The sequence below is a fragment of the Triticum urartu genome, chromosome 5A, assembly GCF_056163025.1.
Source record: "Triticum urartu cultivar PI428250 chromosome 5A, HENAU_Tu73, whole genome shotgun sequence".
Lineage (NCBI taxonomy): Eukaryota > Viridiplantae > Streptophyta > Magnoliopsida > Poales > Poaceae > Triticum > Triticum urartu.
The window spans coordinates 71740161-71757102 of record NC_141877.1 but is presented as its reverse complement, the minus strand read 5'-3'; the positions used below and the strand labels follow the sequence as shown (position 1 = coordinate 71757102).

General features: G+C 48.3%; 34 non-coding genes across 34 annotated transcripts; all 34 read left to right on the top strand.

The window, feature by feature from the left end:
* Positions 1–267: 267 nt before the first annotated feature.
* On the top strand, positions 268–386 carry LOC147968778 (5S ribosomal RNA). The gene has a single exon (XR_015606119.1). It is a non-coding gene; the product is annotated as a 5S ribosomal RNA (ribosomal RNA).
* A 364-nt stretch (positions 387–750) lies between these two features.
* Positions 751–869, top strand: LOC147968777 (5S ribosomal RNA). Its single transcript, XR_015606888.1, has one exon. It is a non-coding gene; the product is annotated as a 5S ribosomal RNA (ribosomal RNA).
* A 364-nt stretch (positions 870–1233) lies between these two features.
* Positions 1234–1352, top strand: LOC147968776 (5S ribosomal RNA). Its single transcript, XR_015605921.1, has one exon. It is a non-coding gene; the product is annotated as a 5S ribosomal RNA (ribosomal RNA).
* Positions 1353–1716: 364 nt separating this feature from the next.
* Positions 1717–1835, top strand: LOC147968775 (5S ribosomal RNA). The gene has a single exon (XR_015606887.1). It is a non-coding gene; the product is annotated as a 5S ribosomal RNA (ribosomal RNA).
* A 364-nt stretch (positions 1836–2199) lies between these two features.
* LOC147968774 (5S ribosomal RNA) lies at positions 2200–2318 on the top strand. The gene has a single exon (XR_015606886.1). It is a non-coding gene; the product is annotated as a 5S ribosomal RNA (ribosomal RNA).
* Positions 2319–2682: 364 nt separating this feature from the next.
* On the top strand, positions 2683–2801 carry LOC147968773 (5S ribosomal RNA). The gene has a single exon (XR_015606068.1). It is a non-coding gene; the product is annotated as a 5S ribosomal RNA (ribosomal RNA).
* A 364-nt stretch (positions 2802–3165) lies between these two features.
* Positions 3166–3284, top strand: LOC147968772 (5S ribosomal RNA). Its single transcript, XR_015605920.1, has one exon. It is a non-coding gene; the product is annotated as a 5S ribosomal RNA (ribosomal RNA).
* Positions 3285–3648: 364 nt separating this feature from the next.
* On the top strand, positions 3649–3767 carry LOC147968771 (5S ribosomal RNA). Its single transcript, XR_015606883.1, has one exon. It is a non-coding gene; the product is annotated as a 5S ribosomal RNA (ribosomal RNA).
* A 364-nt stretch (positions 3768–4131) lies between these two features.
* On the top strand, positions 4132–4250 carry LOC147968770 (5S ribosomal RNA). The gene has a single exon (XR_015606872.1). It is a non-coding gene; the product is annotated as a 5S ribosomal RNA (ribosomal RNA).
* Positions 4251–4614: 364 nt separating this feature from the next.
* Positions 4615–4733, top strand: LOC147968769 (5S ribosomal RNA). Its single transcript, XR_015606067.1, has one exon. It is a non-coding gene; the product is annotated as a 5S ribosomal RNA (ribosomal RNA).
* A 364-nt stretch (positions 4734–5097) lies between these two features.
* LOC147968768 (5S ribosomal RNA) lies at positions 5098–5216 on the top strand. Its single transcript, XR_015606118.1, has one exon. It is a non-coding gene; the product is annotated as a 5S ribosomal RNA (ribosomal RNA).
* Positions 5217–5580: 364 nt separating this feature from the next.
* On the top strand, positions 5581–5699 carry LOC147968767 (5S ribosomal RNA). The gene has a single exon (XR_015606868.1). It is a non-coding gene; the product is annotated as a 5S ribosomal RNA (ribosomal RNA).
* A 364-nt stretch (positions 5700–6063) lies between these two features.
* On the top strand, positions 6064–6182 carry LOC147968766 (5S ribosomal RNA). The gene has a single exon (XR_015606066.1). It is a non-coding gene; the product is annotated as a 5S ribosomal RNA (ribosomal RNA).
* A 364-nt stretch (positions 6183–6546) lies between these two features.
* Positions 6547–6665, top strand: LOC147968765 (5S ribosomal RNA). Its single transcript, XR_015606867.1, has one exon. It is a non-coding gene; the product is annotated as a 5S ribosomal RNA (ribosomal RNA).
* Positions 6666–7029: 364 nt separating this feature from the next.
* LOC147968764 (5S ribosomal RNA) lies at positions 7030–7148 on the top strand. The gene has a single exon (XR_015606863.1). It is a non-coding gene; the product is annotated as a 5S ribosomal RNA (ribosomal RNA).
* A 364-nt stretch (positions 7149–7512) lies between these two features.
* Positions 7513–7631, top strand: LOC147968763 (5S ribosomal RNA). The gene has a single exon (XR_015606854.1). It is a non-coding gene; the product is annotated as a 5S ribosomal RNA (ribosomal RNA).
* A 575-nt stretch (positions 7632–8206) lies between these two features.
* On the top strand, positions 8207–8325 carry LOC147968762 (5S ribosomal RNA). The gene has a single exon (XR_015606850.1). It is a non-coding gene; the product is annotated as a 5S ribosomal RNA (ribosomal RNA).
* Positions 8326–8688: 363 nt separating this feature from the next.
* LOC147968761 (5S ribosomal RNA) lies at positions 8689–8807 on the top strand. Its single transcript, XR_015606117.1, has one exon. It is a non-coding gene; the product is annotated as a 5S ribosomal RNA (ribosomal RNA).
* A 364-nt stretch (positions 8808–9171) lies between these two features.
* Positions 9172–9290, top strand: LOC147968760 (5S ribosomal RNA). The gene has a single exon (XR_015606848.1). It is a non-coding gene; the product is annotated as a 5S ribosomal RNA (ribosomal RNA).
* A 364-nt stretch (positions 9291–9654) lies between these two features.
* On the top strand, positions 9655–9773 carry LOC147968759 (5S ribosomal RNA). Its single transcript, XR_015606064.1, has one exon. It is a non-coding gene; the product is annotated as a 5S ribosomal RNA (ribosomal RNA).
* A 364-nt stretch (positions 9774–10137) lies between these two features.
* Positions 10138–10256, top strand: LOC147968758 (5S ribosomal RNA). The gene has a single exon (XR_015606005.1). It is a non-coding gene; the product is annotated as a 5S ribosomal RNA (ribosomal RNA).
* A 364-nt stretch (positions 10257–10620) lies between these two features.
* Positions 10621–10740, top strand: LOC147968757 (5S ribosomal RNA). Its single transcript, XR_015606485.1, has one exon. It is a non-coding gene; the product is annotated as a 5S ribosomal RNA (ribosomal RNA).
* Positions 10741–11104: 364 nt separating this feature from the next.
* Positions 11105–11223, top strand: LOC147968756 (5S ribosomal RNA). Its single transcript, XR_015606846.1, has one exon. It is a non-coding gene; the product is annotated as a 5S ribosomal RNA (ribosomal RNA).
* Positions 11224–11587: 364 nt separating this feature from the next.
* LOC147968755 (5S ribosomal RNA) lies at positions 11588–11706 on the top strand. Its single transcript, XR_015606845.1, has one exon. It is a non-coding gene; the product is annotated as a 5S ribosomal RNA (ribosomal RNA).
* A 364-nt stretch (positions 11707–12070) lies between these two features.
* LOC147968754 (5S ribosomal RNA) lies at positions 12071–12189 on the top strand. Its single transcript, XR_015606843.1, has one exon. It is a non-coding gene; the product is annotated as a 5S ribosomal RNA (ribosomal RNA).
* A 364-nt stretch (positions 12190–12553) lies between these two features.
* LOC147968753 (5S ribosomal RNA) lies at positions 12554–12672 on the top strand. Its single transcript, XR_015606063.1, has one exon. It is a non-coding gene; the product is annotated as a 5S ribosomal RNA (ribosomal RNA).
* Positions 12673–13036: 364 nt separating this feature from the next.
* Positions 13037–13155, top strand: LOC147968752 (5S ribosomal RNA). The gene has a single exon (XR_015606634.1). It is a non-coding gene; the product is annotated as a 5S ribosomal RNA (ribosomal RNA).
* A 368-nt stretch (positions 13156–13523) lies between these two features.
* LOC147968751 (5S ribosomal RNA) lies at positions 13524–13642 on the top strand. The gene has a single exon (XR_015605755.1). It is a non-coding gene; the product is annotated as a 5S ribosomal RNA (ribosomal RNA).
* Positions 13643–14314: 672 nt separating this feature from the next.
* On the top strand, positions 14315–14433 carry LOC147968750 (5S ribosomal RNA). Its single transcript, XR_015606633.1, has one exon. It is a non-coding gene; the product is annotated as a 5S ribosomal RNA (ribosomal RNA).
* Positions 14434–14800: 367 nt separating this feature from the next.
* Positions 14801–14919, top strand: LOC147968749 (5S ribosomal RNA). The gene has a single exon (XR_015605754.1). It is a non-coding gene; the product is annotated as a 5S ribosomal RNA (ribosomal RNA).
* A 364-nt stretch (positions 14920–15283) lies between these two features.
* On the top strand, positions 15284–15402 carry LOC147968748 (5S ribosomal RNA). Its single transcript, XR_015606840.1, has one exon. It is a non-coding gene; the product is annotated as a 5S ribosomal RNA (ribosomal RNA).
* Positions 15403–15767: 365 nt separating this feature from the next.
* Positions 15768–15886, top strand: LOC147968747 (5S ribosomal RNA). The gene has a single exon (XR_015606062.1). It is a non-coding gene; the product is annotated as a 5S ribosomal RNA (ribosomal RNA).
* A 364-nt stretch (positions 15887–16250) lies between these two features.
* Positions 16251–16369, top strand: LOC147968746 (5S ribosomal RNA). The gene has a single exon (XR_015606376.1). It is a non-coding gene; the product is annotated as a 5S ribosomal RNA (ribosomal RNA).
* Positions 16370–16733: 364 nt separating this feature from the next.
* LOC147968745 (5S ribosomal RNA) lies at positions 16734–16852 on the top strand. Its single transcript, XR_015606770.1, has one exon. It is a non-coding gene; the product is annotated as a 5S ribosomal RNA (ribosomal RNA).
* Positions 16853–16942: the final 90 nt, after the last annotated feature.

The window sequence follows — 16942 nt, the reverse complement described above, 5'->3', positions numbered from 1 at the left end:
AGCTCGGAGCTCGTTAGTCACGCGGCTAGGGAGAGTTGGGGCGCGAAAAGCGCGTTGTGAAAGGGGTGTAAAATACGTGTTGCTGCGGTATAGAGGGAGGGGTGGAAATCGTGGTAAACTCGTCTTCGTAGTTGAGCGAGAGAGTAAGTAGTATAGGGCATTATCCATTAGTAGGCGACGGTTGTAATGGTAGTAAGAACGTATAGCCGTCTTTGTAGCGGACGTGGGAGTGGGAAGCATAAGGGATGAAGCCGGGGGTAACATGTCGGATGCGATCATACCAGCACTAAAGCATCGGATCCCATCAGAACTCCGAAGTTAAGCGTGCTTGGGCGAGAGTAGTACTAGGATGGGTGACCTCCTGGGAAGTCCTCGTGTTGCATTCCCTTTTTAATTATTTTTGTACGTACGTGAGGAACAGAATGCACGTGCGTGATATATATTAAGCCTGTCATCATATTTTTGACATTTGCGATATGTTTTAGCTCGGAGCTCGTTAGTCACGCGGCTAGGGAGAGTTGGGGCGCGAAAAGCGCGTTGTGAAAGGGGTGTAAAATACGTGTTGCTGCGGTATAGAGGGAGGGGTGGAAATCGTGGTAAACTCGTCTTCGTAGTTGAGCGAGAGAGTAAGTAGTATAGGGCATTATCCATTAGTAGGCGACGGTTGTAATGGTAGTAAGAACGTATAGCCGTCTTTGTAGCGGACGTGGGAGTGGGAAGCATAAGGGATGAAGCCGGGGGTAACATGTCGGATGCGATCATACCAGCACTAAAGCACCGGATCCCATCAGAACTCCGAAGTTAAGCGTGCTTGGGCGAGAGTAGTACTAGGATGGGTGACCTCCTGGGAAGTCCTCGTGTTGCATTCCCTTTTTAATTATTTTTGTACGTACATGAGGAACAGAACGCACGTGCGTGATATATATTAAGCCTGTCATCATATTTTTGACATTTGCGATATGTTTTAGCTCGGAGCTCGTTAGTCACGCGGCTAGGGAGAGTTGGGGCGCGAAAAGCGCGTTGTGAAAGGGGTGTAAAATACGTGTTGCTGCGGTATAGAGGGAGGGGTGGAAATCGTGGTAAACTCGTCTTCGTAGTTGAGCGAGAGAGTAAGTAGTATAGGGCATTATCCATTAGTAGGCGACGGTTGTAATGGTAGTAAGAACGTATAGCCGTCTTTGCAGCGGACGTGGGAGTGGGAAGCATAAGGGATGAAGCCGGGGGTAACATGTCGGATGCGATCATACCAGCACTAAAGCACCGGATCCCATCAGAACTCTGAAGTTAAGCGTGCTTGGGCGAGAGTAGTACTAGGATGGGTGACCTCCTGGGAAGTCCTCGTGTTGCATTCCCTTTTTAATTATTTTTGTACGTACGTGAGGAACAGAACGCACGTGCGTGATATATATTAAGCCTGTCATCATATTTTTGACATTTGCGATATGTTTTAGCTCGGAGCTCGTTAGTCACGCGGCTAGGGAGAGTTGGGGCGCGAAAAGCGTGTTGTGAAAGGGGTGTAAAATACGTGTTGCTGCGGTATAGAGGGAGGGGTGGAAATCGTGGTAAACTCGTCTTCGTAGTTGAGCGAGAGAGTAAGTAGTATAGGGCATTATCCATTAGTAGGCGACGGTTGTAATGGTAGTAAGAACGTATAGCCGTCTTTGCAGCGGACGTGGGAGTGGGAAGCATAAGGGATGAAGCCGGGGGTAACATGTCGGATGCGATCATACCAGCACTAAAGCACCGGATCCCATCAGAACTCCGAAGTTAAGCGTGCTTGGGCGAGAGTAGTACTAGGATGGGTGACCTCCTGGGAAGTCCTCGTGTTGCATTCCCTTTTTAATTATTTTTGTACGTACGTGAGGAACAGAACGCACGTGCGTGATATATATTAAGCCTGTCATCATATTTTTGACATTTGCGATATGTTTTAGCTCGGAGCTCGTTAGTCACGCGGCTAGGGAGAGTTGGGGCGCGAAAAGCGCGTTGTGAAAGGGGTGTAAAATACGTGTTGCTGCGGTATAGAGGGAGGGGTGGAAATCGTGGTAAACTCGTCTTCGTAGTTGAGCGAGAGAGTAAGTAGTATAGGGCATTATCCATTAGTAGGCGACGGTTGTAATGGTAGTAAGAACGTATAGCCGTCTTTGTAGCGGACGTGGGAGTGGGAAGCATAAGGGATGAAGCCGGGGGTAACATGTCGGATGCGATCATACCAGCACTAAAGCACCGGATCCCATCAGAACTCCGAAGTTAAGCGTGCTTGGGCGAGAGTAGTACTAGGATGGGTGACCTCCTGGGAAGTCCTCGTGTTGCATTCCCTTTTTAATTATTTTTGTACGTACGTGAGTAACAGAACACACGTGCATGATATATATTAAGCCTGTCATCATATTTTTGACATTTGCGATATGTTTTAGCTCGGAGCTCGTTAGTCACGCGGCTAGGGAGAGTTGGGGCGCGAAAAGTGCGTTGTGAAAGGGGTGTAAAATACGTGTTGCTGCGGTATAGAGGGAGGGGTGGAAATCGTGGTAAACTCGTCTTCGTAGTTGAGCGAGAGAGTAAGTAGTATAGGGCATTATCCATTAGTAGGCGACGGTTGTAATGGTAGTAAGAACGTATAGCCGTCTTTGCAGCGGACGTGGGAGTGGGAAGCATAAGGGATGAAGCCGGGGGTAACATGTCGGATGCGATCATACCAGCACTAAAGCACCGGATCCCATCAGAACTCCGAAGTTAAGCGTGCTTGGGTGAGAGTAGTACTAGGATGGGTGACCTCCTGGGAAGTCCTCGTGTTGCATTCCCTTTTTAATTATTTTTGTACGTACGTGAGGAACAGAACGCACGTGCGTGATATATATTAAGCCTGTCATCATATTTTTGACATTTGCGATATGTTTTAGCTCGGAGCTCGTTAGTCACGCGGCTAGGGAGAGTTGGGGCGCGAAAAGCGCGTTGTGAAAGGGGTGTAAAATACGTGTTGCTGCGGTATAGAGGGAGGGGTGGAAATCGTGGTAAACTCGTCTTCGTAGTTGAGCGAGAGAGTAAGTAGTATAGGGCATTATCCATTAGTAGGCGACGGTTGTAATGGTAGTAAGAACGTATAGCCGTCTTTGCAGCGGACGTGGGAGTGGGAAGCATAAGGGATGAAGCCGGGGGTAACATGTCGGATGCGATCATACCAGCACTAAAGCACCGGATCCCATCAGAACTCTGAAGTTAAGCGTGCTTGGGCGAGAGTAGTACTAGGATGGGTGACCTCCTGGGAAGTCCTCGTGTTGCATTCCCTTTTTAATTATTTTTGTACGTACGTGAGGAACAGAACGCACGTGCGTGATATATATTAAGCCTGTCATCATATTTTTGACATTTGCGATATGTTTTAGCTCGGAGCTCGTTAGTCACGCGGCTAGGGAGAGTTGGGGCGCGAAAAGCGTGTTGTGAAAGGGGTGTAAAATACGTGTTGCTGCGGTATAGAGGGAGGGGTGGAAATCGTGGTAAACTCGTCTTCGTAGTTGAGCGAGAGAGTAAGTAGTATAGGGCATTATCCATTAGTAGGCGACGGTTGTAATGGTAGTAAGAACGTATAGCCGTCTTTGCAGCGGACGTGGGAGTGGGAAGCATAAGGGATGAAGCCGGGGGTAACATGTCGGATGCGATCATACCAGCACTAAAGCACCGGATCCCATCAGAACTCCGAAGTTAAGCGTGCTTGGGCGAGAGTAGTACTAGGATGGGTGACCTCCTGGGAAGTCCTCGTGTTGCATTCCCTTTTTAATTATTTTTGTACGTACGTGAGGAACAGAACGCACGTGCGTGATATATATTAAGCCTGTCATCATATTTTTGACATTTGCGATATGTTTTAGCTCGGAGCTCGTTAGTCACGCGGCTAGGGAGAGTTGGGGCGCGAAAAGCGCGTTGTGAAAGGGGTGTAAAATACGTGTTGCTGCGGTATAGAGGGAGGGGTGGAAATCGTGGTAAACTCGTCTTCGTAGTTGAGCGAGAGAGTAAGTAGTATAGGGCATTATCCATTAGTAGGCGACGGTTGTAATGGTAGTAAGAACGTATAGCCGTCTTTGTAGCGGACGTGGGAGTGGGAAGCATAAGGGATGAAGCCGGGGGTAACATGTCGGATGCGATCATACCAGCACTAAAGCACCGGATCCCATCAGAACTCCGAAGTTAAGCGTGCTTGGGCGAGAGTAGTACTAGGATGGGTGACCTCCTGGGAAGTCCTCGTGTTGCATTCCCTTTTTAATTATTTTTGTACGTACGTGAGTAACAGAACACACGTGCATGATATATATTAAGCCTGTCATCATATTTTTGACATTTGCGATATGTTTTAGCTCGGAGCTCGTTAGTCACGCGGCTAGGGAGAGTTGGGGCGCGAAAAGCGCGTTGTGAAAGGGGTGTAAAATACGTGTTGCTGCGGTATAGAGGGAGGGGTGGAAATCGTGGTAAACTCGTCTTCGTAGTTGAGCGAGAGAGTAAGTAGTATAGGGCATTATCCATTAGTAGGCGACGGTTGTAATGGTAGTAAGAACGTATAGCCGTCTTTGCAGCGGACGTGGGAGTGGGAAGCATAAGGGATGAAGCCGGGGGTAACATGTCGGATGCGATCATACCAGCACTAAAGCACCGGATCCCATCAGAACTCCGAAGTTAAGCGTGCTTGGGTGAGAGTAGTACTAGGATGGGTGACCTCCTGGGAAGTCCTCGTGTTGCATTCCCTTTTTAATTATTTTTGTACGTACGTGAGGAACAGAACGCACGTGCGTGATATATATTAAGCCTGTCATCATATTTTTGACATTTGCGATATGTTTTAGCTCGGAGCTCGTTAGTCACGCGGCTAGGGAGAGTTGGGGCGCGAAAAGCGCGTTGTGAAAGGGGTGTAAAATACGTGTTGCTGCGGTATAGAGGGAGGGGTGGAAATCGTGGTAAACTCGTCTTCGTAGTTGAGCGAGAGAGTAAGTAGTATAGGGCATTATCCATTAGTAGGCGACGGTTGTAATGGTAGTAAGAATGTATAGCCGTCTTTGCAGCGGACGTGGGAGTGGGAAGCATAAGGGATGAAGCCGGGGGTAACATGTCGGATGCGATCATACCAGCACTAAAGCATCGGATCCCATCAGAACTCCGAAGTTAAGCGTGCTTGGGCGAGAGTAGTACTAGGATGGGTGACCTCCTGGGAAGTCCTCGTGTTGCATTCCCTTTTTAATTATTTTTGTACGTACATGAGGAACAGAACGCACGTGCGTGATATATATTAAGCCTGTCATCATATTTTTGACATTTGCGATATGTTTTAGCTCGGAGCTCGTTAGTCACGCGGCTAGGGAGAGTTGGGGCGCGAAAAGCGCGTTGTGAAAGGGGTGTAAAATTCGTGTTGCTGCGGTATAGAGGGAGGGGTGGAAATCGTGGTAAACTCGTCTTCGTAGTTGAGCGAGAGAGTAAGTAGTATAGGGCATTATCCATTAGTAGGCGACGGTTGTAATGGTAGTAAGAACGTATAGCCGTCTTTGCAGCGGACGTGGGAGTGGGAAGCATAAGGGATGAAGCCGGGGGTAACATGTCGGATGCGATCATACCAGCACTAAAGCACCGGATCCCATCAGAACTCCGAAGTTAAGCGTGCTTGGGCGAGAGTAGTACTAGGATGGGTGACCTCCTGGGAAGTCCTCGTGTTGCATTCCCTTTTTAATTATTTTTGTACGTACGTGAGGAACAGAACGCACGTGCGTGATATATATTAAGCCTGTCATCATATTTTTGACATTTGCGATATGTTTTAGCTCGGAGCTCGTTAGTCACGCGGCTAGGGAGAGTTGGGGCGCGAAAAGCGCGTTGTGAAAGGGGTGTAAAATACGTGTTGCTGCGGTATAGAGGGAGGGGTGGAAATCGTGGTAAACTCGTCTTCGTAGTTGAGCGAGAGAGTAAGTAGTATAGGGCATTATCCATTAGTAGGCGACGGTTGTAATGGTAGTAAGAACGTATAGCCGTCTTTGCAGCGGACGTGGGAGTGGGAAGCATAAGGGATGAAGCCGGGGGTAACATGTCGGATGCGATCATACCAGCACTAAAGCACCGGATCCCATCAGAACTCCGAAGTTAAGCGTGCTTGGGTGAGAGTAGTACTAGGATGGGTGACCTCCTGGGAAGTCCTCGTGTTGCATTCCCTTTTTAATTATTTTTGTACGTACGTGAGGAACAGAACGCACGTGCGTGATATATATTAAGCCTGTCATCATATTTTTGACATTTGCGATATGTTTTAGCTCGGAGCTCGTTAGTCACGCGGCTAGGGAGAGTTGGGGCGCGAAAAGCGCGTTGTGAAAGGGGTGTAAAATACGTGTTGCTGCGGTATAGAGGGAGGGGTGGAAATCGTGGTAAACTCGTCTTCGTAGTTGAGCGAGAGAGTAAGTAGTATAGGGCATTATCCATTAGTAGGCGACGGTTGTAATGGTAGTAAGAACGTATAGCCGTCTTTGCAGCGGACGTGGGAGTGGGAAGCATAAGGGATGAAGCCGGGGGTAACATGTCGGATGCGATCATACCAGCACTAAAGCACCGGATCCCATCAGAACTCCGAAGTTAAGCGTGCTTGGGCGAGAGTAGTACTAGGATGGGTGACCTCCTGGGAAGTCCTCGTGTTGCATTCCCTTTTTAATTATTTTTGTACGTACGTGAGGAACAGAACGCACGTGCGTGATATATATTAAGCCTGTCATCATATTTTTGACATTTGCGATATGTTTTAGCTCGGAGCTCGTTAGTCACGCGGCTAGGGAGAGTTGGGGCGCGAAAAGCGCGTTGTGAAAGGGGTGTAAAATTCGTGTTGCTGCGGTATAGAGGGAGGGGTGGAAATCGTGGTAAACTCGTCTTCGTAGTTGAGCGAGAGAGTAAGTAGTATAGGGCATTATCCATTAGTAGGCGACGGTTGTAATGGTAGTAAGAACGTATAGCCGTCTTTGCAGCGGACGTGGGAGTGGGAAGCATAAGGGATGAAGCCGGGGGTAACATGTCGGATGCGATCATACCAGCACTAAAGCACCGGATCCCATCAGAACTCCGAAGTTAAGCGTGCTTGGGCGAGAGTAGTACTAGGATGGGTGACCTCCTGGGAAGTCCTCGTGTTGCATTCCCTTTTTAATTATTTTTGTACGTACGTGAGGAACAGAACGCACGTGCGTGATATATATTAAGCCTGTCATCATATTTTTGACATTTGCGATATGTTTTAGCTCGGAGCTCGTTAGTCACGCGGCTAGGGAGAGTTGGGGCGCGAAAAGCGTGTTGTGAAAGGGGTGTAAAATACGTGTTGCTGCGGTATAGAGGGAGGGGTGGAAATCGTGGTAAACTCGTCTTCGTAGTTGAGCGAGAGAGTAAGTAGTATAGGGCATTATCCATTAGTAGGCGACGGTTGTAATGGTAGTAAGAATGTATAGCCGTCTTTGTAGCGGACGTGGGAGTGGGAAGCATAAGGGATGAAGCCGGGGGTAACATGTGGGATGCGATCATACCAGCACTAAAGCACCGGATCCCATCAGAACTCCGAAGTTAAGCGTGCTTGGGCGAGAGTAGTACTAGGATGGGTGACCTCCTGGGAAGTCCTCGTGTTGCATTCCCTTTTTAATTATTTTTGTACGTACGTGAGGAACAGAACGCACGTGCGTGATATATATTAAGCCTGTCATCATATTTTTGACATTTGCGATATGTTTTAGCTCGGAGCTCGTTAGTCACGCGGCTAGGGAGAGTTGGGGCGCGAAAAGCGCGTTGTGAAAGCGAGTAGTACTAGGATGGGTGACCTCCTGGGAAGTCCTCGTGTTGCATTCCCTTTTTAATTATTTTTGTACGTACGTGAGGAACAGAACGCACGTGCGTGATATATATTAAGCCTGTCATCATATTTTTGACATTTGCGATATGTTTTAGCTCGGAGCTCGTTAGTCACGCGGCTAGGGAGAGTTGGGGCGCGAAAAGCGTGTTGTGAAAGGGGTGTAAAATACGTGTTGCTGCGGTATAGAGGGAGGGGTGGAAATCGTGGTAAACTCGTCTTCGTAGTTGAGCGAGAGAGTAAGTAGTATAGGGCATTATCCATTAGTAGGCGACGGTTGTAATGGTAGTAAGAATGTATAGCCGTCTTTGTAGCGGACGTGGGAGTGGGAAGCATAAGGGATGAAGCCGGGGGTAACATGTGGGATGCGATCATACCAGCACTAAAGCACCGGATCCCATCAGAACTCCGAAGTTAAGCGTGCTTGGGCGAGAGTAGTACTAGGATGGGTGACCTCCTGGGAAGTCCTCGTGTTGCATTCCCTTTTTAATTATTTTTGTACGTACGTGAGGAACAGAACGCACGTGCGTGATATATATTAAGCCTGTCATCATATTTTTGACATTTGCGATATGTTTTAGCTCGGAGCTCGTTAGTCACGCGGCTAGGGAGAGTTGGGGCGCGAAAAGCGCGTTGTGAAAGGGTGTAAAATACGTGTTGCTGCGGTATAGAGGGAGGGGTGGAAATCGTGGTAAACTCGTCTTCGTAGTTGAGCGAGAGAGTAAGTAGTATAGGGCATTATCCATTAGTAGGCGACGGTTGTAATGGTAGTAAGAACGTATAGCCGTCTTTGTAGCGGACGTGGGAGTGGGAAGCATAAGGGATGAAGCCGGGGGTAACATGTCGGATGCGATCATACCAGCACTAAAGCATCGGATCCCATCAGAACTCCGAAGTTAAGCGTGCTTGGGCGAGAGTAGTACTAGGATGGGTGACCTCCTGGGAAGTCCTCGTGTTGCATTCCCTTTTTAATTATTTTTGTACGTACGTGAGGAACAGAACGCACGTGCGTGATATATATTAAGCCTGTCATCATATTTTTGACATTTGCGATATGTTTTAGCTCGGAGCTCGTTAGTCACGCGGCTAGGGAGAGTTGGGGCGCGAAAAGCGCGTTGTGAAAGGGGTGTAAAATACGTGTTGCTGCGGTATAGAGGGAGGGGTGGAAATCGTGGTAAACTCGTCTTCGTAGTTGAGCGAGAGAGTAAGTAGTATAGGGCATTATCCATTAGTAGGCGACGGTTGTAATGGTAGTAAGAACGTATAGCCGTCTTTGTAGCGGACGTGGGAGTGGGAAGCATAAGGGATGAAGCCGGGGGTAACATGTCGGATGCGATCATACCAGCACTAAAGCACCGGATCCCATCAGAACTCCGAAGTTAAGCGTGCTTGGGCGAGAGTAGTACTAGGATGGGTGACCTCCTGGGAAGTCCTCGTGTTGCATTCCCTTTTTAATTATTTTTGTACGTACATGAGGAACAGAACGCACGTGCGTGATATATATTAAGCCTGTCATCATATTTTTGACATTTGCGATATGTTTTAGCTCGGAGCTCGTTAGTCACGCGGCTAGGGAGAGTTGGGGCACGAAAAGCGCGTTGTGAAAGGGGTGTAAAATACGTGTTGCTGCGGTATAGAGGGAGGGGTGGAAATCGTGGTAAACTCGTCTTCGTAGTTGAGCGAGAGAGTAAGTAGTATAGGGCATTATCCATTAGTAGGCGACGGTTGTAATGGTAGTAAGAACGTATAGCCGTCTTTGCAGCGGACGTGGGAGTGGGAAGCATAAGGGATGAAGCCGGGGGTAACATGTCGGATGCGATCATACCAGCACTAAAGCACCGGATCCCATCAGAACTCCGAAGTTAAGCGTGCTTGGGTGAGAGTAGTACTAGGATGGGTGACCTCCTGGGAAGTCCTCGTGTTGCATTCCCTTTTTAATTATTTTTGTACGTACGTGAGGAACAGAACGCACATGCGTGATATATATTAAGCCTGTCATCATATTTTTGACATTTGCGATATGTTTTAGCTCGGAGCTCGTTAGTCACGCGGCTAGGGAGAGTTGGGGCGCGAAAAGCGCGTTGTGAAAGGGGTGTAAAATACGTGTTGCTGCGGTATAGAGGGAGGGGTGGAAATCGTGGTAAACTCGTCTTCGTAGTTGAGCGAGAGAGTAAGTAGTATAGGGCATTATCCATTAGTAGGCGACGGTTGTAATGGTAGTAAGAATGTATAGCCGTCTTTGCAGCGGACGTGGGAGTGGGAAGCATAAGGGATGAAGCCGGGGGTAACATGTCGGATGCGATCATACCAGCACTAAAGCACCGGATCCCATCAGAACTCCGAAGTTAAGCGTGCTTGGGCGAGAGTAGTACTAGGATGGGTGACCTCCTGGGAAGTCCTCGGGTTGCATTCCCTTTTTAATTATTTTTGTACGTACATGAGGAACAGAACGCACGTGCGTGATATATATTAAGCCTGTCATCATATTTTTGACATTTGCGATATGTTTTAGCTCGGAGCTCGTTAGTCACGCGGCTAGGGAGGGTTGGGGCGCGAAAAGCGCGTTGTGAAAGGGGTGTAAAATTCGTGTTGCTGCGGTATAGAGGGAGGGGTGGAAATCGTGGTAAACTCGTCTTCGTAGTTGAGCGAGAGAGTAAGTAGTATAGGGCATTATCCATTAGTAGGCGACGGTTGTAATGGTAGTAAGAACGTATAGCCGTCTTTGCAGCGGACGTGGGAGTGGGAAGCATAAGGGATGAAGCCGGGGGTAACATGTCGGATGCGATCATACCAGCACTAAAGCACCGGATCCCATCAGAACTCCGAAGTTAAGCGTGCTTGGGCGAGAGTAGTACTAGGATGGGTGACCTCCTGGGGAAGTCCTCGTGTTGCATTCCCTTTTTAATTATTTTTGTACGTACATGAGGAACAGAACGCGCGTGCGTGATATATATTAAGCCTGTCATCATATTTTTGACATTTGCGATATGTTTTAGCTCGGAGCTCGTTAGTCACGCGGCTAGGGAGAGTTGGGGCGCGAAAAGCGCGTTGTGAAAGGGGTGTAAAATACGTGTTGCTGCGGTATAGAGGGAGGGTTGGAAATCGTGGTAAACTCGTCTTCGTAGTTGAGCGAGAGAGTAAGTAGTATAGGGCATTATCCATTAGTAGGCGACGGTTGTAATGGTAGTAAGAACGTATAGCCGTCTTTGCAGCGGACGTGGGAGTGGGAAGCATAAGGGATGAAGCCGGGGGTAACATGTCGGATGCGATCATACCAGCACTAAAGCACCGGATCCCATCAGAACTCCGAAGTTAAGCGTGCTTGGGCGAGAGTAGTACTAGGATGGGTGACCTCCTGGGAAGTCCTCGTGTTGCATTCCCTTTTTAATTATTTTTGTACGTACGTGAGGAACAGAACGCACGTGCGTGATATATATTAAGCCTGTCATCATATTTTTGACATTTGCGATATGTTTTAGCTCGGAGCTCGTTAGTCACGCGGCTAGGGAGAGTTGGGGCGCGAAAAGCGCGTTGTGAAAGGGCTGTAAAATACGTGTTGCTGCGGTATAGAGGGAGGGGTGGAAATCGTGGTAAACTCGTCTTCGTAGTTGAGCGAGAGAGTAAGTAGTATAGGGCATTATCCATTAGTAGGCGACGGTTGTAATGGTAGTAAGAACGTATAGCCGTCTTTGTAGCGGACGTGGGAGTGGGAAGCATAAGGGATGAAGCCGGGGGTAACATGTCGGATGCGATCATACCAGCACTAAAGCACCGGATCCCATCAGAACTCCGAAGTTAAGCGTGCTTGGGCGAGAGTAGTACTAGGATGGGTGACCTCCTGGGAAGTCCTCGTGTTGCATTCCCTTTTTAATTATTTTTGTGCGTACGTGAGGAACAGAACGCACGTGCGTGATATATATTAAGCCTGTCATCATATTTTTGACATTTGCGATATGTTTTAGCTCGGAGCTCGTTAGTCACGCGGCTAGGGAGAGTTGGGGCGCGAAAAGCGCGTTGTGAAAGGGGTGTAAAATACGTGTTGCTGCGGTATAGAGGGAGGGGTGGAAATCGTGGTAAACTCGTCTTCGTAGTTGAGCGAGAGAGTAAGTAGTATAGGGCATTATCCATTAGTAGGCGACGGTTGTAATGGTAGTAAGAACGTATAGCCGTCTTTGTAGCGGACGTGGGAGTGGGAAGCATAAGGGATGAAGCCGGGGGTAACATGTCGGATGCGATCATACCAGCACTAAAGCACCGGATCCCATCAGAACTCCGAAGTTAAGCGTGCTTGGGCGAGAGTAGTACTAGGATGGGTGACCTCCTGGGAAGTCCTCGTGTTGCATTCCCTTTTTAATTATTTTTGTACGTACGTGAGGAACAGAACGCACGTGCGTGATATATATTAAGCCTGTCATCATATTTTTGACATTTGCGATATGTTTTAGCTCGGAGCTCGTTAGTCACGCGGCTAGGGAGAGTTGGGGCGCGAAAAGCGCGTTGTGAAAGGGGTGTAAAATACGTGTTGCTGCGGTATAGAGGGAGGGGTGGAAATCGTGGTAAACTCGTCTTCGTAGTTGAGCGAGAGAGTAAGTAGTATAGGGCATTATCCATTAGTAGGCGACGGTTGTAATGGTAGTAAGAACGTATAGCCGTCTTTGCAGCGGACGTGGGAGTGGGAAGCATAAGGGATGAAGCCGGGGGTAACATGTCGGATGCGATCATACCAGCACTAAAGCACCGGATCCCATCAGAACTCCGAAGTTAAGCGTGCTTGGGTGAGAGTAGTACTAGGATGGGTGACCTCCTGGGAAGTCCTCGTGTTGCATTCCCTTTTTAATTATTTTTGTACGTACGTGAGGAACAGAACGCACGTGCGTGATATATATTAAGCCTGTCATCATATTTTTGACATTTGCGATATGTTTTAGCTCGGAGCTCGTTAGTCACGCGGCTAGGGAGAGTTGGGGCGCGAAAAGCGCGTTGTGAAAGGGGTGTAAAATACGTGTTGCTGCGGTATAGAGGGAGGGGTGGAAATCGTGGTAAACTCGTCTTCGTAGTTGAGCGAGAGAGTAAGTAGTATAGGGCATTATCCATTAGTAGGCGACGGTTGTAATGGTAGTAAGAACGTATAGCCGTCTTTGCAGCGGACGTGGGAGTGGGAAGCATAAGGGATGAAGCCGGGGGTAACATGTCGGATGCGATCATACCAGCACTAAAGCATCGGATCCCATCAGAACTCCGAAGTTAAGCGTGCTTGGGCGAGAGTAGTAATAGGATGGGTGACCTCCTGGGAAGTCCTCGTGTTGCATTCCCTTTTTAATTATTTTTGTACGTACGTGAGGAACAGAACGCACGTGCGTGCGTGATATATATTAAGCCTGTCATCATATTTTTGACATTTGCGATATGTTTTAGCTCGGAGCTCGTTAGTCACGCGGCTAGGGAGAGTTGGGGCGCGAAAAGCGCGTTGTGAAAGGGGTGTAAAATACGTGTTGCTGCGGTATAGAGGGAGGGGTGGAAATCGTGGTAAACTCGTCTTCGTAGTTGAGCGAGAGAGTAAGTAGTATAGGGCATTATCCATTAGTAGGCGACGGTTGTAATGGTAGTAAGAACGTATAGCCGTCTTTGCAGCGGACGTGGGAGTGGGAAGCATAAGGGATGAAGCCGGGGGTAACATGTCGTATGCGATCATACCAGCACTAAAGCACCGGATCCCATCAGAACTCCGAAGTTAAGCGTGCTTGGGCGAGAGTAGTACTAGGATGGGTGACCTCCTGGGAAGTCCTCGTGTTGCATTCCCTTTTTAATTATTTTTGTACGTACGTGAGGAACAGAACGCACGTGCGTGATATATATTAAGCCTGTCATCATATTTTTGACATTTGCGATATGTTTTAGCTCGGAGCTCGTTAGTCACGCGGCTAGGGAGAGTTGGGGCGCGAAAAGCGCGTTGTGAAAGGGGTGTAAAATACGTGTTGCTGCGGTATAGAGGGAGGGGTGGAAATCGTGGTAAACTCGTCTTCGTAGTTGAGCGAGAGAGTAAGTAGTATAGGGCATTATCCATTAGTAGGCGACGGTTGTAATGGTAGTAAGAACGTATAGCCGTCTTTGCAGCGGACGTGGGAGTGGGAAGCATAAGGGATGAAGCCGTGCGTGATATATATTAAGCCTGTCATCATATTTTTGACATTTGCGATATGTTTTAGCTCGGAGCTCGTTAGTCACGCGGCTAGGGAGAGTTGGGGCGCGAAAAGCGCGTTGTGAAAGGGGTGTAAAATACGTGTTGCTGCGGTATAGAGGGAGGGGTGGAAATCGTGGTAAACTCGTCTTCGTAGTTGAGCGAGAGAGTAAGTAGTATAGGGCATTATCCATTAGTAGGCGACGGTTGTAATGGTAGTAAGAACGTATAGCCGTCTTTGCAGCGGACGTGGGAGTGGGAAGCATAAGGGATGAAGCCGGGGGTAACATGTCGGATGCGATCATACCAGCACTAAAGCATCGGATCCCATCAGAACTCCGAAGTTAAGCGTGCTTGGGCGAGAGTAGTAATAGGATGGGTGACCTCCTGGGAAGTCCTCGTGTTGCATTCCCTTTTTAATTATTTTTGTACGTACGTGAGGAACAGAACGCACGTGCGTGCGTGATATATATTAAGCCTGTCATCATATTTTTGACATTTGCGATATGTTTTAGCTCGGAGCTCGTTAGTCACGCGGCTAGGGAGAGTTGGGGCGCGAAAAGCGCGTTGTGAAAGGGGTGTAAAATACGTGTTGCTGCGGTATAGAGGGAGGGGTGGAAATCGTGGTAAACTCGTCTTCGTAGTTGAGCGAGAGAGTAAGTAGTATAGGGCATTATCCATTAGTAGGCGACGGTTGTAATGGTAGTAAGAACGTATAGCCGTCTTTGCAGCGGACGTGGGAGTGGGAAGCATAAGGGATGAAGCCGGGGTAACATGTCGTATGCGATCATACCAGCACTAAAGCACCGGATCCCATCAGAACTCCGAAGTTAAGCGTGCTTGGGCGAGAGTAGTACTAGGATGGGTGACCTCCTGGGAAGTCCTCGTGTTGCATTCCCTTTTTAATTATTTTTGTACGTACGTGAGGAGCAGAACGCACGTGCGTGATATATATTAAGCCTGTCATCATATTTTTGACATTTGCGATATGTTTTAGCTCGGAGCTCGTTAGTCACGCGGCTAGGGAGAGTTGGGGCGCGAAAAGCGCGTTGTGAAAGGGGTGTAAAATACGTGTTGCTGCGGTATAGAGGGAGGGGTGGAAATCGTGGTAAACTCGTCTTCGTAGTTGAGCGAGAGAGTAAGTAGTATAGGGCATTATCCATTAGTAGGCGACGGTTGTAATGGTAGTAAGAACGTATAGCCGTCTTTGTAGCGGACGTGGGAGTGGGAAGCATAAGGGATGAAGCCGGGGGTAACATGTCGGATGCGATCATACCAGCACTAAAGCACCGGATCCCATCAGAACTCCGAAGTTAAGCGTGCTTGGGCGAGAGTAGTACTAGGATGGGTGACCTCCTGGGAAGTCCTCGTGTTGCATTCCCTTTTTAATTATTTTTGTACGTACGTGAGGAACAGAACGCACGTGCGTGATATATATTAAGCCTGTCATCATATTTTTGACATTTGCGATATGTTTTAGCTCGGAGCTCGTTAGTCACGCGGCTAGGGAGAGTTGGGGCGCGAAAAGCGCGTTGTGAAAGGGGGTGTAAAATACGTGTTGCTGCGGTATAGAGGGAGGGGTGGAAATCGTGGTAAACTCGTCTTCGTAGTTGAGCGAGAGAGTAAGTAGTATAGGGCATTATCCATTAGTAGGCGACGTTTGTAATGGTAGTAAGAACGTATAGCCGTCTTTGCAGCGGACGTGGGAGTGGGAAGCATAAGGGATGAAGCCGGGGGTAACATGTCGGATGCGATCATACCAGCACTAAAGCACCGGATCCCATCAGAACTCCGAAGTTAAGCGTGCTTGGGTGAGAGTAGTACTAGGATGGGTGACCTCCTGGGAAGTCCTCGTGTTGCATTCCCTTTTTAATTATTTTTGTACGTACGTGAGGAACAGAACGCACGTGCGTGATATATATTAAGCCTGTCATCATATTTTTGACATTTGCGATATGTTTTAGCTTGGAGCTCGTTAGTCACGCGGCTAGGGAGAGTTGGGGCGCGAAAAGCGTGTTGTGAAAGGGGTGTAAAATACGTGTTGCTGCGGTATAGAGGGAGGGGTGGAAATCGTGGTAAACTCGTCTTCGTAGTTGAGCGAGAGAGTAAGTAGTATAGGGCATTATCCATTAGTAGGCGACGGTTGTAATGGTAGTAAGAATGTATAGCCGTCTTTGCAGCGGACGTGGGAGTGGGAAGCATAAGGGATGAAGCCGGGGGTAACATGTCGGATGCGATCATACCAGCACTAAAGCACCGGATCCCATCAGAACTCCGAATTTAAGCGTGCTTGGGCGAGAGTAGTACTAGGATGGGTGACCTCCTGGGAAGTCCTCGTGTTGCATTCCCTTTTTAATTATTTTTGTACGTACGTGAGGAACAGAACGCACGTGCGTGATATATATTAAGCCTGTCATCATATTTTTGACATTTGCGATATGTTTTAGCTCGGAGCTCGTTAGTCACGCGGCTAGGGAGAGTTGGGGCGCGAAAAGCGCGTTGTGAAAGGGGTGTAAAATACGTGTTGCTGCGGTATAGAGGGAGGGGTGGAAATCGTGGTAAACTCGTCTTCGTAGTTGAGCGAGAGAGTAAGTAGTATAGGGCATTATCCATTAGTAGGCGACGGTTGTAATGGTAGTAAGAACGTCTAGCCGTCTTTGCAGCGGACGTGGGAGTGGGAAGCATAAGGGATGAAGCCGGGGGTAACATGTCGGATGCGATCATACCAGCACTAAAGCATCGGATCCCATCAGAACTCCGAAGTTAAGCGTGCTTGGGCAAGAGTAGTACTAGGATAGGTGACCTCCTGGGAAGTCCTCGTGTTGCATTCCCTTTTTAATTATTTTTGTACGTACGTGAGGAACAGAACGCACGTGCGTGATATATATTAAGCCTGTCATCATATTTTTGACATTTGCGAT